This window comes from Coenobita brevimanus, chromosome 25 (genome assembly GCF_032717465.1).
Source record: "Coenobita brevimanus isolate Jiangsu-jjx chromosome 25, ASM3271746v2, whole genome shotgun sequence".
In the NCBI taxonomy this organism is placed as follows: Eukaryota; Metazoa; Arthropoda; class Malacostraca; order Decapoda; family Coenobitidae; genus Coenobita; species Coenobita brevimanus.
In genome coordinates, this window is record NC_136978.1 from 8,756,860 (window position 1) to 8,775,293 (window position 18,434).

The 18,434-nt window shown below is 40.7% G+C and overlaps 1 non-coding gene across 1 annotated transcript; it reads right to left on the bottom strand.

The window, feature by feature from the left end:
* Positions 1-17,852: 17,852 nt before the first annotated feature.
* On the bottom strand, positions 17,853-17,971 carry LOC145393913 (5S ribosomal RNA). The gene has a single exon (XR_013896266.1). It is a non-coding gene; the product is annotated as a 5S ribosomal RNA (ribosomal RNA).
* Between the last annotated feature and the right edge of the window lie 463 nt (positions 17,972-18,434).

Sequence of the window (18,434 nt, forward strand, 5' to 3'; positions counted from 1 at the left end):
CTCTTTCCTTGTTCCTGGATCCTATTTCACTCCGCCAATAGATGTGAAAAGGGGGCGGAACGATCATGATTATATTTTTCTGCTGCACCTATTTTTATGTCACATTTTGTGTGCCTACCTATCTATCTATCTATCTATCTATCTATCTATCAAGTTTCCCTTTCCACAACTCACACCATCAGCTCCCCCACTCAACCCCGTGACAAACTCTCCCTCACATCACCATCCTCTCTCTCTCTCTCTCTCTCTCTCTCTCTCTCTCTCCATTATCCCTGTACTTTCCTCCCTCTGTCATATCCCCTTCCCTCACATCAACCCTTCTTCCCCCCTCCTCCTCTCAGTCTTTCTACCCCTCCTTCCCTCATCCCTCCCTCCCATTCCCGCCACCAACCTTCCTGTTATTCCCCTCTTCCTCCCTCCCCCCCCTCTCCCCAGGCTCTCCTTGACCCCTCCCTTCCTCCCTCTCCCTCATCCCTCCTTGCCTTGCCCCTCCCTCATTCTCATTCCCTGCGCCAACCTTCCTGTCACCCCCGCCCCCTAGCTCACCTTCCCCTTTGCCCCTATCGCCAACAAAAAATGTGGAATCAATTGAATCATTACCATAAGCTCTATTGCACTAACATTCTCAGATTCCTATGACTCTTTCACTGCCAAACAAAATAATCTTGAAAGGCTGAAATACAATACTACGCGTCCCAATTTTGAGAGTTCATGGCGATACAGTTAACACTCAGGTTCCTATTATTCATTCTCAGCTTCAGAAAATAAATCAATTGATAAATCGTCTGTACGTTGGCCTGAATACGAAACCAAAGCTATCCCGACCATGAGAAGGTTATAACAATATCCCTCCCCCGAGACCCTGAGCCAGTCCCCATCCCCCCTTCCCTTACGACGCTAAAACTAAACAGTAATTTCCATCGTAAATTTGCTAACTTTCACTGGGAATTTTATAGTCACATTTACGTGTTCTGGAGAATGTATGCTACAAGGGTATAAGATGAAGGTCACGGGTGGAGGTCATACTTTCCCAGGAATTAAAATAAATGTCAGTGTGAGAAACGGGGTAGCGAAACCCTTATTTCAGTTTTAAAAATTTCACCAGTATGGACAATTTCGCTTTTCCGTCTATCCATTCCAGTCCTACAAATAGTTCATTAAACGTAAAAGAGTTGAAAATACCCAAACTTTGCTTACAACAATAGAGCAAAACAAATAGGAAACGAAAATAAATGAGTAATATAGTAATGAGTACCCGAATTCGCTTTTCGATCTATCCTCTCAAATCAACAAACAATCCATTAACAGTAAAGGAGATAAAGATACTCAATCTTTACTTACAACTTCACAAGAAAGCTGGAAAAATAGGAAACGCAAATACAATAAAGATACAGTAGAGAGTACCCGCCAGGTCTGTCCGCCAACACAACCTGGACAATCGCCTTAACGCAACCCAGGTTTATCTAGGTCTTCCCACACCACGCCATCACCACCACCACCACCACCAGCCTTCCCCCAGCGCCGGGTCGAGTTTACAATATTCTACCATTTCTTTTCTCATTTTTTTTTTTTTACATACCCACACCATTCCACAGTTCATCCAGTGCTTGCAACAAAATATAAACTGATAAATGAATAATGGCCTAAATATACAATATAATGATGTTCGGCGCTTACATGATTTTACAATTTTGGGCGGATAGCTGATAATAAAGATAAATATACATGTAAATTAAAGATTCCTGGTAAATATATTCTCAGTTCAGGATATTCAATTATTTGGCGCCAATCCTAGAGGCCATTCTAAGCAGCCACGACTAAAGTTTTTAATATTTTACAATTTTTTCCAACCTTACAAATGGATCTTTATATTTGGGTCAGGGTTATAAGGTAAATAGCCATCTCAGTTAAGGACACAACTATCATCCATTACAAAACGCCTAATCCCAGAAATCATCCTGGGCGGGTGTCACAGAAACATAAGGATTATATTACGATTCAAGGGGGATTGACAGAGATCAGTATCATTAAATGGAGGATTATTTTATGATTTAGGGGGAGACTACAGGGATCAGTATTATTAAGTGAGGGATTATTTTACGATTTAGGGGAAGATTACAGTGATCAGTTTAATTAAATGGAGAATTATTTTATGATTTAGGGGGAGACTACAGGGATCAGTATTATTAAAAGGATGATTACTTTACGATTTAGAGAGGGATTATAGAAATCAATGTTATAAAATGGAGGATTATATTACGATTTTGGGGGAGATTACAGAGATCAGTGTAATTAAATGGAAGATTACTTTACGATTTAGGGAGGTTTACAGAGATTAGCGCACATAAATGGAGGATTATTTTACGATTTAGGGGAAGATTACAGAGATGAATATAATTAAATGGGTGAAGGTTACAGTAAAGAAATATAAATAAACAAACAGAAATCACTGCATAACACGACACTCTCTAAGGCTTCATCCACACTGGCTACGACTACCAAAGGATGAAAATACAGCAGATATATTCAAAGTTGTGGACATATTATTGATTCCAGGGTTCATTCAGGGTGGCTGGGTGTGATATATAAAAACACGTAGAAAGAGAGAGAGAGAGAGAGAGAGAGAGAGAGAGAGAGAGAGAGAGAGAGAGAGAGAGAGAGGAGGGGAAAGAAAATGAAGAAACAAGTGGCCTACAATATTTTCCAATTCACAGCGTGGTCACTAAAAGATCAAAACATATGGAGCAAAAGTGTCAAAATAAATATAGTCCCAGAGCAGGATATTTTACCGATATATTCCTAACCTTGATCCACAGTTCGTCGAAGATGGCCGCGACATATATAAAAACACCTACGAGACTTTAAGATTTATTGCGAGGTTACTGAAGGATCATTTCACCGTACATATGGGTCAGGGTTCCAAGGCAAATATATTCTCAATTCAGGGTATAAAATTATGATGCCAAACGACCAATCCCAGAGTTCACCTGTTGTAGCTATTAAGACACACACACACACACACACACACACACACACACACACACACACACCAAGTTTATACGCTTAATGACGAGGCAATTGAAGGATCAGAATTCTAAAACGTAAATTTGCATGGTATCTATTCTCAGTTCGGAACGTACATAATCTTCAGCCACCTCTTCAGTCCCAACGCTCATCCCTTGACGCTAAGACACACAAAAACACCAACCAGACTTCTACAATTTATGGCAAGGTTACTGCAAGATCAATCAATGCGAGCTAAGGTTGCATGGTTAATATATTCTCGGGCCGAGTTCCTCTAATCCACGTTATCTGTGAATCGAGCAGCTTCAAGTGGGTGCTGGTTCAAGGTGGAGTTCCTCACGAATAAAAATAAATAATAAAAAATCGTCGCAGTGAAGGGATTGCGGTTCAAAATGTACAATCTACTTCCTGACTTTCAGTATTAGACTTTATCTTCAAAGGGCAAGACATACGATTACAAAAGACACCTACAAGATTTTACTTACGGGAGAGTCACTGCAGAATCAATATGGAGCAAGTGTTTCATGATATATCCTCCCTCCAATCCTCTCTATCGCATATCTGTAAGTCGCGAAGCATCATGTGGGTGTTGGTTCAAGGTGGAGCCGCTCACGATGCCCTACCCATCCAATCCCGGAGTTCACAAAGGATAGGTAACGCAAAAACGCTCGACTCTGTGACTTAAAACCTTGCTATGATAATGTGTTTGTGGGGAGATCACAGAGAGATCGGAATATACATATAAAAGCTTCTTGGTACACCCATTCGTATCCCTAGTTCATGACACTTGACCCACTGACAATACCCAACCTAAGAATTCATCAAAGGAGAGTAACATGCAAAATTTATCCTGCCCGATAAGTTTTGATAGCAAGATTAAAGAGGGGTCAAAATAGACTCCAGACAGATCAAAATATATTACACACAGATCTAAATATACATCCAGGTTTCATGGTAAATAAATGTTCAGTTCAGGCAATATCAAACCTACTGCCACACGCTCAGCCCAGTTCATCCGGGGGACAGGAAAAACATGACCCCTCCCCCCTGCCTCTCCCCATCTATCTATATCTCTATCTATCTATCTACATGTCACACCTCACATTGCCCGAGAGGTGACTTAGGTGTCGAGAAGCATCATGTGGGTGTTGGTTCAAGGTGGAGTCACTCACGATATCACACGCCCAATCCTGCACTACATTCCGGCTGCCCAAGACAAAAACGCCTACACAACTTTTTTTTTTTTTCCATAATCTAGGCGACGTAGGAGGATTCGTAGCATCTCTTCCTTACCGATTTATTACACATATTACATCCTGATATTCTCTTGTGTTACATCGCTTCACTACCGACACAGTATTTATCAACATAAAAGAGGAAAAAATTGTAATGTGCAAAATATATCGCTCAGGAACATGTGTATCGAGATCTCCAAAGCCACGAACCCCTGACCCTGTAACTATGATTCAAGACCCTGCTGTGATGAGTGATCATGCTAAGATTACAGAGGGATTTTTCTTACATGTATTAAGGTATCATGGCAAACACTGTATCGGTTCAGGATGCGTTTACAAGTTTACAGATATATTTTTTTAGTTCAATCAGGATGGCCAAATTTGTATGAAGGCGAGGTTACCGGAGATTCAATATATACAGATGTCGAGGTTTCACGGCATACAACATACTCGTCCAGGATACATGTTAAACCCCTTCAATCCAGTGACATTCTTTATCTTATTATTACTACCTCCAGATTATTTTTTACTGAACTTAGATGAGACTTTCCGAACCGGAAAGGATTATTATAGCCTTAATGACCCCCCATTGCTACAGACGCTTCCAGAAATTTAATAAAGTGGCCTCTAGATATCAAGAGTATGAGATAAAGACGTAATCGTAGTGAGGAAGTTGATGCACGGTGTCCAGTCCCAGAGTTCATCCCGAGTAGCTGCGACAATAAATAAATAAATAAAGTAAAATAAAATTGTACATGACTAGATCAGTACATTTAAGCAAAGCCTCTATCCCTGGACTTCAGTGGCCCTTGTGTTGTCTGAGATGGTTAACCTCAGCCTCGCACTATGATACTAATTCACATATTATAAAGTAGGATTCCCGGGTAAAAACATGTGCATTAAGTGGTGGCCTTTGGTTCCTTCTTCACTGCATAAAAAATATATATATATAACCCTCGCCCAACGATTGTAACCGGATCTCAGAATACTTAAGCTGATGTGATGTACCATACTTGTTTTACTCTAACTTGGCCTAAAATTCCTCTCTCTCCATCTTCAATGCCGGGTTGTAAGAATGTACTGACACTAGATTATGATGCTAGTCACAAAGAAGTGCTATGGAAAGTATACAAAACGGAAGCATTGTCTTCTTTCTGCCACAGGGTTACGTGAAATAAGCTGAAAAAGGGCGATAATCTGGCCCAAGTTAAAAACACGATAGCAGTGGTGTGGCCTGTCACATGGTGGGTCAGGGATAATATTTTGGGCGATACAACTTGATATGGGTTAAAGTTTCACGATAAATGCACGCTCAGTTCAGAACAAACCTGACACATGCCTGACACCAGAAATCATCCACCAATACTGTGTGATTTGTGACCATTGAGAGATCACAGAGAATTCAGTATGTTTAGGTTAAGGTTTTATGACAAATATACTCTCAGTTCAGGATATATAATAATAATAATAATGCCAGACACCCAGTCCCAGAGATCATCCACTATAATTTACACACACACACACACACACACACACACACACACACACACACACAGCTTCAAACGTTCAAATATTTGTGTTTTCTTGGCGAGTTCACCCCGAGATCAAGGCATGTGGGTCAGGGTCTGGCGGCATATATATTCAGTCAGGATATTTTACCTACCGTCACAACCACCACCTCGAGATCAACCAGGACTGAGGCGACAAAAACTCCCTCAACTTTTTTATATTTATGGTAAACTTATAGAGAGAAATTTTCGTATACTATTTGGGGCAGCTGTGCACTAACACCTGTCCGATTTCAAAGTCCATACTGAATCATCGCAACAAATTATATAAAAACGCAGAAGAATCAAAAACAAGAATTAAGATTTTGTTTTAAAAGTAATCACACAGTTCAGGACACTATCTATTGCCAGACACGTAATGTGGGAGTTCACTAAGGGGGCGTGCTACAAAAATTCTTGAAAATCCTTATGGATTTTATGACATTTATGTTTATAGGGGATTATAGCCTGAGGAGATGTTTCCCTGGTGTGTGTGTGTGTGTGTGTGTGTGTGTGTGTGTGTGTGTGTGTGTGTGTGTGTGTGTGTGTGTGTGTGTGTGTGTGTGTGTGTGTGTGTGTGTGTGTGTGTGTGTGTGTGTGTGTGTGTGTGTGTGTGTGTGTGTGTGTGTGTGTGTTTTACCTTTTCACAACACGTGTATGCAATGCCACACGCCTAATCACAGACTTCATCTACTTTACACAAACCAAAACCTCCACAAGACTGATTATTCCATAAGATCAGGGCTTGAGTTCCGGTTTTATGGTACGCAAATAAAATCTCAGTACAAGACATTTATTTCGACGGGCACACACTTAATTCCAGTTTATCCAAGGTGGCTTCGGAGAGAGAGAGAGAGAGAGAGAGAGAGAGAGAGAAGGCTTCCTAGATCTGTATTTTCTTCAGCTTAGGAATCTCTCTACAGCGTTTTCTTTATCAGTTAACTTCATCGTATTACACATTAACCATTTTACTGCGATGGCTACAACCAATCGATTTTATTCAGCTGAGAAAATCCGATGCAGTTCGAGGATTAAAACTTTCCCCTATGCCTCTGAGTCTAAAGGATGATGCATTTCAGAAGGGTAACCAGCCTGCAGTCCATCGGGTTCACGTTCAATGTGCAACCATCATGAACTCACGTCGGTCACTTATTCACGCTAACACTGGATGATTTAATTTTAGAGGGAAAATGTTAACTTAAAATATTTGTGAAAACTGTGCCTACATAATGACAGATAATATGCAAAAATTATAAATGATGTGCAGAAGATTATTAACGTGGGATAAAGAAAAATAAATCGGTAAGGAAGAGTTACTAGACAAGGCCTGTAGATCTTGATGCTACACAATCACCAAAACCCACGAGAACAGGTTCCCAAGCTTCTGAGTCCAGGAAACGGAGACATGACTGACGGCATTTCGTATATGTCAAGATAAGGATATCCAGAAATTCTGACAGAAATAATGTTGTAAGCATATGTATTGTGATATATGAGTCAGGAAGTTATATACATCTTGAGGGTGAGCTATAATTTCCATTTTTGTCCCACCAGTCTTCAGTTTTCATATATAGCTTTTACAGATCAGATTTCAAACGATGGTATCCTAGTTTTCCGGATCCACGGCGGCGCACCGATGCTCGTGTTCGCTTCTCGATGTGCGTGTGGCCTTAGTGGGAGGTTCGAAATTCAAACCGACGAGGAAATTAAAGGGTGTGAGGGTATTCTGTCCTCTCACATCGTTCAGTCCTATGAAGTATTATTCTGTTCTATTCTTGTCATGTTCTGACGATTTTATTCAGCTTGGAAAAGATAATTCGAAGAGGCAAGGTTAGATTCAGACTTCAGTATTTCCTGCACTATTAGATGTCTCCCATGAATTAATTTAACGTCTGGAGGTATCAAGAATAAACTTTTTAAAAATGAGTCTTCGGACTGAAAGGGTCAAAAATTGAATACTTAACACCGAAGCAAACATTCACAGCCATCAAAACACAATGACTTTCACACGTCCCTCACGGACACACACTTTCTCATTCGTACTCCGCCAGCATGAGAGTTACATGTAATTCTGGCCATCCTTCTCGCCTTCTCCTCAATGACCGGTCGTGCAGTGGTCCTCATTCGGCCAAGTGCACATTCTTTACTTCCCACTTCTGAACTTTTGGCGTTTTATAATTATTTTTCTGAGGGGAAATATTAAAGACGTCTCACATCAATTTCCCGCTACTCGTTTCAGATATACTTTCTAAAGGGGGTATCTCAAAAACCAAAAGGCTGTCCTGTTTTCCCACGTGTATCTCCTGACATACTGGAGGAAATGTTAGACTTTACACACCAACTGTTCGTTTTTCGATGCTGATATTAGTCCATTTCATATATACTTTTTACGGGACACCAAATTTCAAAAACCAGGGATGAGACTGGCAAAAAGATGAAAGGTAATTTTTGTAAAGGATACTTATATTTACAGAAAGAACAAGACACGTGAGAAAATCCTGTATTCTTCCTTCACCGTCCTTCCTACAAAGCCTGTCTATTATAGTAACCACAGGTGACTGATCGTCAGCTATAACCCTCCACCCTATTTTCCCACAGTCACATTGCCTGAAGATGTATCACAGAAAAGTACTTATTGTCTCTTTTAATTCTCCTGTGCTTATTTTGCCTACATTTCGACTGACAGACTGATAGACAGATAGACAGATAGATGGGTAGATAGATAGACAGACAGACAGATAGGTAGATATCAGACAGATACTGGTGTGTGTGTGTATATATATATATATATATATATATATATATATATCTATACTGTATATACACACACACAGGTAAAATGTCAGACTTCTCACATCAATCACTTATATCCCTCTCCAGATATTTCGGTGTTTCTCATATATTTTTTACGAAAATGTCAAGCTTCAGAACTCAATGTCCTATTCTTGCGGACAAGGTCGGCGGTAAAATCAGAAGCGCGGTGCGGCAGCGGTCACTCACGGTCGCTAACGGATTCACCAAACGGATGCTGACATTTCGTGTTTAAACCATATTCACTATCAGCATGCCTTCTCTTATTTCATTCACTCCTTCGTCAAACTATTTCTCTCTCTCTCTCTCTCAGTTTAACCTTTACACTTTGCCAAGTTCCCACCGGCGAGAAAAATCGTCGGGCATTAGCCACAGCAAAATAATACGTCGTCGGCTGAGGTTTTGACATTTAATTAAGTTACAATCTAGTATGAAGTCTGATATTTCCTGCCAGGCCGCAGCTTTGTTTATTACAATAGTCATTTTCCCGTATTCTCGTTTGATCAGTAAACTTCATAACGCTTCTTCCACAGAGATTTATGTTACATAATTACACCTCTCGTATGTTGCAGATAAAACCTGTGCCAGTTTTTAAAAGACAATAATAATTCTTCATCACCACCATCATCATCAACAGTAGCCGAAGACAATTCACTGTCTGAAGGCCTCTCCCATCTTTTTTAAACTCTGACCTATTGGTTGTCACTGTTCTATCTAGTCCCACGGTCGCTCACTGGTTATTAAAAGGATGATGACATTTCACACTTAATCCTGTACGCTCCTGCACTACCAAAACGTCTTTACTTTTCCGGCCATCTTTAACCTCATCACTACGATAAAGTATTTTTACATTATATCTCCTCTCATCAGAAAATTATATTCAGCTCAGAGAACATTATTCGGACTGGACGGTTTTGATTTTCTTCCTTGCCCCCTTCACTATTAAAGGTCCTGCTAAAGATGAAAATCGTTTGGTAGTAGCATAATTAAAAATGAGGAACACGTCATCGGACTGAAGGGGTAACCCACAGACGATCCTGGGTGTATTATCGAAGCTACACCCAGACCATATTATTCAGCTGAGGGAATTAGTCCAAATGTTAATGGAGACAGTTCTAAACCCTCCGACCACGAGAAATCCCCTCGGTTAAACGTCAGTCTTGTAGTTGCTTTAAGAATAACTTAGTGCGTCCATAAAAATCGAAAATGTTCAGGTATTTCATTCAGCCCAGATATGGGTTCACTGTAGGGAGGGAGTGGGAAAGGTGAACATACTGTACATAGTTCAGTGAAGCTGTGGAAGTGTTAACCCTGACCCGAGACCTAGCCACACTGTTCTCCTCATCCCCACTACCACTGCTCCCCCTTCGTCCCTCTTCTACTCTCCCCCTACTCCCCCCCCCATCCTTGCCCCTCTCTTCTTGCCCATTTTTTCCCTTCCTCTACTATCTCCTCCCTTCCTCACACTACTCTCCTTGCTTACCCTTTTCACTCCTCTCCTATTCTTCCTTCTCACCCCTTTCATCCCCTCTTTCATTTTCTCTCCCCCTCTTCCCTTCTCTCGTATCCTTTCCTTCGCTTTTCTCTCCTCCTCTCCCGTTTCACGTTTTATTCCTTGCCTTCCTTTCATACCTTTCTTACCCTCCTCTTCCCTTTCCTCTCCTCCCCTTCCCTTCCCTTCACGCTTCCCATATCCTCTTCGTTCATTTCTTCTCTTCCCTTCCCACCTCTCTTAACCTCTCTCTTCTCTCTAGACCTGCAATCCCTTTCCATTCCCATTCCTTCCTCTTCATCTATCCCTACTCTCCTTTCTACTGCAGCTTTCTCTATCCTTCTCTTCCCTCTTACCCACTTTCTCCTGTTTCTTTCACCCTTCCTTTCCGTTCTCTTCTCTTTCTTCCCTTCCCACTAGTCTTGTCATTCCCGCCCATCCCCCTTCATTTCACCTCCCTTTCAATCTCCCCTTATTTCCCTTAAACCTCTCTCTCTCTCTCTCTGATACCTCCGCCCTCTTTTGCCTGCTAACCTCCGACCTGACCCAACCTTGCCCCACCCCACCCCACCCTGCCCTGACCTAACTTTACATACACTACCCCACCCCGCTTTCCCCACATGCGTCCCGCTATAATTATGATCTATACTCATTTCACTTTAACGTGGCCCAGATTTTCGTCCTTCAGCAGTTTATATCATGCTTGGCAGAAAAAGACTATGCTGTATACGTGATTGCTTTCCATAACAATTCTTTGTGACCAGCGTCATATTCTAGAATAAATCTACTGTTACAACGCAACATTCATGCTTTGATGGCAATTGCTGGCCGTCAGAGTAATACGGGTATTGTAAATGTCCTGCCCCACCCTTTTTCATTCTTTATTTTCTCAGTCTCTTGTTTTAACTTCTCATTCTCCTATCTTACTTTTTCATTTTCCGTTCATTCCTTTTCCAATATTCTTTTACTTCTCATTCTTTCCTTTCACGTTATATTCTATTCTTTCATTCTTCCCCATTCCTTGTAACCATTTCCCTTCTAATTTCATTATATTTAGCAGTCACTGTCCCTCACCCATCTCATTATTTTTCGTTCTACCCCCTTTCCAATAATTTTCTCTTTCATCCTCTTATCATTTCCTTCCTTTGGTCTCTCATTCAAGACACCCTATTCCTTCAGTCCTTTCTAAGCATTTTTTTTTTCTATCTCTTTTCTCCATTCTCCTTGTCTGTACATCTCCCCTCATTCAGTATCACTCAGAACACCTGCACCGTCTAGTATCACTCTTTATTAGCTCTTCTTATCTACTACTATTCTAAATTCCTTCAACTAATGTGGTGAAGTCTCGTTCAATCGCCCTCTCATCTTTCATTTCTAAACTTTCCACTGTCTCTTTCTGCCCAGTTCCTCTTTTCACCATTTACTCGACTATCTCTCCTCTTCATTATTGTTTTCTGTATTTTTCCATTATGCTGTCATTCCTACATATTTCTTCTCTTTACTGCCCGTCTGTTACCATTAAATATCTTTGCCTGTAACAATTATCCTGTCTCATACCACACATTTCTAAACTTTCAAGGTTTCTTTCTGTATTAATCAACTCCCCATTCTCTCCATTGCCTTTTCTTCTCGTTTTCTATCCGTTGCCTCACTGGCCAATCTCCACTCTCCATCACCCCTATCATCTCATCTCTGCTTACTACATACTTCTTCATGCATCTGCTTCTTCTACCCTCTAAACTTTTAATGTCTTTCTGCATTTTTCAACCTTCTTTATCTCTTTCAGCTTAGCTCTTTTCTTAATCGCATTTTTCTGCATAAACTTCACCTTTTAATCTATCCTCTGATCATTCATTCTTTTATTATCATCTCTTATTACACCTCCCATTCTACCCTCTCATCTTTCAATCTATATTCAATCTTGTCAGTATATCTCTCTACATATCTCCATCTCTTGTTCTACCCTCTAAGCTTTCGTCTACCTGCATTTTCCCTTTGCACTCAGTACACTATACAATGACCACCCTTACAACCTATCTCCTCTCTTCCCTGCATCTTTCAACACATCCACCTCTCATTCAACCATCTCAATCTCCATCATCTACCTGCATTCTCACTGCACTGACTCTCTATATAAACCAAGATCACCGATATAATACTGTACTCGTCTTTCTACTGCATCTTTCAACACATATCCATCTTTCATTCTACCCTCTCATCTTTCATCGTTTACCTGCATATTCCCACTGCACTCACTCTCTACATAAACCAAGGCCACCGACAAGTATAATCTCCCAAAGCCGACCTTGAGCTCCCTCCCACTTATAAGTCTACTCGTCACCCACACACACTCACTGGCTAACTGGTTTTGATTTTGTGCCATCCACGTGTGTGTTGTCAAGGTAGAAAATCGGCAATGACCTTAACCTCTAAACTTTGATCACAGAGTTATTGATTTCTGTGTTTACCTGCAAATAAGTTCATGTCACACACACACACACACACACACACACACATACACACACACACACACACACACACACACACACACACACACTTGCTACCTTGTTTAGATTTTATGCAGTCCACGTGTGTGTTGCTGGGTAGAAAAATCAGCATTGACCTTAACCTCTTGATTCTAGATGTAGATTTGCGTTATTTTCTGTTTACCCACGTCACATCAGCACACTAACTGGGTATTTTTTTTTTTTTTTTTTTTTTTTTTGGGGGGGGGTTACTGCCTGGGTAGAAAAATCAGCACTGACTCTATCCTTATATTTTACGTATCGACTTGCACTGTCTTCCATATATACCTGAATATTAGTCTGCTTGTCACCTACACTTTTTTTTTTTTTTTTTCGAAGTACACGTGTTGCTGTCTGGGTAACGACTGGCACTAACTATGTAACTTTTAACTTTGGGTATCGACTTTACTGTTTTCTAAGGTTACCCGGGTATTTGTCAACTCGTCACTTTGGCACAATCACTCAGTAACTGGTTTTTATTTTGTGCGTCCCAAGTATAGCTGCCTGAATAAAAGGTTAGCAATGACCTTAACATCTAAACTTTGCATATCAACTTACATTTTCTTTCCATGTTTAACCGCGCATTTGTCTACTAGTCACAATCAGCCTTACAGGTTTAAATTTTGTGTAAGCCATACGTTGTCTGGGTAGAAAACTATGCACTGATCTTAAACTCTGATCTCTGGGTACCGTGTTACGCTGTCTTCTGTGTTCACCCGTGTCTTCAATTCATAAGTCTAATCGTCACTATTATACTCGGTAATTGGTTTTCATTGTGTGAAGTCCACGTGTTCCTGCCTGATTAGCTCTGACCTTAAACCTCTAAACTTTTGGTAACTATTTTCACCCGCGTCTCCTTCGTAAGTCACATCATCACCTACACATTCGCTGGCTGGTTTTGATGGGCCATGTGTAACTACCTGGGTAAAAAATCAGCTTTGACCTTAACCCCTAAACTTTCGGTATCTACGTCCTTGAATTGTTTACTGCACTCAGCTTCATACCTCTCACGCCATGTCTTAAGGATGATGAGGATGATGATGATGAAAAATATTAATCATTTTAACTGTCAGTATTATATGTGAAGTATGATTGATATAAAAAGAGATGTTTTCTCGTAGGTAATCTTAGCTTGTAAAAAAAGGAAAAAAAGAAAAAGAAAAAAGACTAGCATCGTGAATACTGCCATTTAAAATGCGGCCAAACACATGTCGAGGCATTTGGTCACTAAGTGCTGATGCTCTTGAAAGCACTAGTCGTTCTGTTTTTACCTGCACACACACACACACACACACACACACACACACACACACACAGATAATTGTCCAAGCGACCAACGCAAATTAGTTACCCTCTTCATTTATCAGTATTTACGAATGTCGATTAGGAATTCAAAGTACTCTACTTTTAAGCAATTCTGAATGAGCATGGATCATTGTCATTTGACTGACACTGAATCACCATACAAACAGCCGCATTTAGACTGGGAAGCGAAAATTAGGCACGACACTTGGGAGGGGGATGTAATGACGAACATCTGGTAACATAAGGTAAAGCTGTGTAAATGACAGACGGGAGACGGTACCTGATGATGCACAAATTGTAGACGGAAAAATGAATGGTTAAAAAATGGAGTGCAAAGAATAAATTAATGAGTAAACGGAATGACGGAGACAATGAATACTGTGGGATGGAATGATGGAGTGCAGATTGACATCGGTGGGGGAGTGCAAAGAATAAATCAATGAGTATGAGGAATGAAGGAGACAATGAATGCGGTGGGATGGACTGATGGAGTGCGGTTTGACATCGGTAAAGCTGTGCAGTTGAAAGATAAGTATTGGAATTCAGCATTACACAGAGACTGAGAGTGGAAGTTAACATGAAAAAAAAAACGCACAAGAACAAGTCCATGCGGAACACGAATAATCTGTCACGCCGTAATCCCGTAAGGAGTGGCCGTTTGTCTTTGTGGTTTTACCGGGAGGGACACAACCCTCTGCCAACTCACTTGTCGACACGTAGGGAACACGTGTGGGTTGGTTATACTGTTACTACTCAGCATTATAAATGGTTTCCTGAATTACAGGAAACAATTAGGCTTGTCACTCAAACGTAAAGCCATCTGAAATGGAAAGAAGAGCAATAGTGACGAGAGATGGGAGAAATAGGGAGAGAGGAGGGCAGAAAAAGAATGATAAAAGTGAAGGGAGAAGTAGGCAGCACTACATCAAGTGAGTGGATGATGGTCACCACCAACTACCACAAAACAAGAATAAGGTGGGATGAAATATTTGTAGTCAAGGCAGCACTGTGTAGATGAATAAAGGGGAAAAGTCTGGGATTCATCGAATTTAACGATGAATTAGATTAACAGAGAACGCTTAGAGACTTCATAGGAAAGGGGGATGAGGAAGGCCAGGAACAAGTTGAGATAGAATATTAGTTGAATCAATGGAAAGGGGGATGAGGAAGGCCAGGAACAAGTTGAGACAGAATATTAGTTGAAGCAATTTGAACATCGTCATGCTTCATGGACGAAAAACGGAAAATAGCTGCGCATTACACCTAAATATAGATGCATAATGAAAGGTATTCAAAGGTGCAAAGAATCAGCTGATGAAATACAGATGGCTAATGACAACAATGAGAATGCAAAAAATCAAGTGATGGGAGAACGAGAAAGGTAAACCCAAGACCGATATGTAACAAGGTCAAGGAATATGCGACACATAGAGGGTATGGCCAGAGGGAGAGTAGTCGGGATACTTACAGGCGTTTCTGTTCATGAACTCTGGGTCTGGACATCAATATTCGGTTTGATTTCATCTAGCGGAACTGGCCCAGTTCCGCAACTTAAATACTGTTATTGGTATTTGAAAGTAATGAGTTTGCCACGAGGTACGAATGATTCTCCTTGGCCGGTAGTTTAATCTGCCTTCCAGTATGTCTACACGTGGCCACTAATTAAGCTGAATAGGGCTAGGGATTTTTGTCTGAATAAACAAGCCATCGTAAAAGTGGATTAATTCTTTGGCGGTGGTATGAACATTGTAATTAATTCCAGCTATCGCTAAATACCATACGATTTAATTTAGCTCAGACAAACCCATCGCATAAAATGATAAAAATACAGTAATAATAGCTTCAGTCCACTGACGTATGATTTTATTTTGCTGAAGGTAGACTATCCGAACTGGAAGGGTTACAAATGGCTTTCATTAACTTTACCACTACTGTACTGAGGGTTTTCCTAAGCTGAATACAACTGTCTGGTAACAACAGAATTAAACAACAATAAGATGTCCTCAACCTGCTGTTATTGCTGTTGCCTTGGGCTCATCCAAAAGTGAATCTAGTGAGCTGCAACCAGATTCTGCCCTCCTCCAGTAGCACACCATCCTTATTTCCAAGGACAGAAAGGGGCTGAGGGACATTTGCATACCGGTAACCTCACTCCATCATCCTCATTTCCGGGGACAGAAAGCGGCTGAGGGACATTTGTATAACCAGGCAGCATGGTTAATCGGCGCGACCGCGAGGTGTCCCTCCCCAGCAACGTCATAGGGCTGAACGGGTCAAATAGTATATGTGAAAGAGTAGGCTGAAATGAAATGAAAATCTATCAAAACTTGTGTAGCTGTGATGTCTTAATTTTTCTTTTCTTTTCGCTCACTTTAGATGAAAAATGGGCCATCATCTAGCCTTCCTTGAATATAAATAGCCAGACTGACAAATGGCTAAATGGGCAATAGGAACATGGTAAAACTTAACTCTTCGTGAGTTCAGTCATATCTCAGCAGTAGGTGATGCATATATGGGGGGCAGGGGTGGGGGGGTACTGCCTCACGAGGAGAGCATAAAATCTGTATGTTTTTTCCTAATGGTACATTCTATCTCGATAACAGAAACAAGGTACACTCGCCTAAGCGTTTATAGCCTCCCTCCGCCAAAGAAAAGCACCTAAGCATTTTTTTTTTTTTTTTCAGTACATACCTACGCATTTATAACCAAAACTAAAATATTTACACTTGAAAACTATGTTCGACCACAAATTATACCTGATATACTAAGCTTTCTAGACTTCTTTTCTTTATGACGTATTAGGTACATCCATAGCAGCCTATATTCTGGATCATGTCCTTCTTAGGAACAATTTTATGCCTACACCAAAATATCCAATTCGTGTAAATAAACTGATTTAAAAATGCGAAGAATTTCCAATAATATCTAACAAATGAAGCTACAAGTGATATTAGGCAAGAATTTTTTATTTTCCATGGTGAAAAGATCATGATGGATTGCCGTTTTACCTTAACTTGGCCCAGAGTTCGGTCCTTTTCCAGTTTATTTCTTGTAGCTTAATGACAGAATATGACAATGCTATGGCTCTACATCCCTTCCATCAAACTTCTTCATGACGTTCGTTATACTCTAGAGCTAACCTATTACTAGAACTTAACGATGAAGATGGCGATAACATTTTTAGGCCAAGTTAGAGTAAAAATGGTGAAGTATACATTTTCCCCCTTTTAAGTACATGCGCATGAAAACCTCCTTTCTGTGAGTGGGGAAGGAAACTCAACTATCTTATGTATTGGAAGGTGAAGCCGCCATTCCCCTCCTTAGGCGGGGGGAGAGGGGTGGGGAGGATCTCGTGCCGATGTTAAGATCACCACACACAAGAGAACCGGATACATGGTATATTCCTGGGCCAGTGGGTAGGTAGAAGTGATAGCGTATATTTTGAGGATATAAATTCAAGGACGCTCTCCACACACACACACACACACACACACACACATTATGTTTATCACTACAGGCCCGACAGTTTAAGTACCACCAATAAAGAGAGATAAATATGTGAAGGTCAAGATCAGTGTTTAAAGCCTTGACACTGAAGTAAAATATTCAAATGGAATGGAAAATCGTAAAGAAAGCATATTTGGAGAGGACAGAGGGAGTGGTGACAGAGAAAGACGTGAGGGTTTATTTGTCAAGGCCAGGATGGATGAACTCTGGGACTGGACATCAGGGGGTAGAATGATAAATCCCAAGTAACAGACAGACAGAAAAAGACACAGACATACACAGCAATACCATCCCATCCATCCATTGCCAGACGCCATGTATCCCAAATGGGGTGGCCAAGGGCTTAGAGTTAATTGTTTTACAGGGAGGGGCACTAATCCTCCACCAACCCCACTTGACGTAGGGATGCCAACAGCATCTGGTGTTCCCAGGCGGTCACCCATCCAGGTACTAACCAGACCCAACGTTGCTTAACTTCGCTGATCGGATGGGAAGCGGTGTACTCAACGTGGCATGGCCGTTGACAGATAAATACATACAAACATGGAAAGAATATAACTAGATAGATGGAGAAATAATGACTGAAAGAGACATGTCTGGACAGAGACAGATACAAATACAAACACATACATACATACATACATACACATACAGACAGGCATCCAGCTAGACAGGTACACAGAAAGACAGAGAAATTAACAGACAGCTCAAACTTCGCATAGAAAAAGATAAATAGATAGAAATCGACAGACATACATAAATACAAACACAGATAGACATGTAGCTATGTAAGAACACAGACTGAAAGGTAGATAAGCACACATGGGTAGATAAATAGATGAAATGAACAATTACACCCAGCAGGGCTCGCACCCACATGTTTATCAAAAGAGGTCAACAGTTCAAGTACAGTACCACAAAGAAAGATAAGTGTAAATATGAGAAGGTTAAGATCAAGATGTAAAGCCTTGACAATGAGGCAAGAATT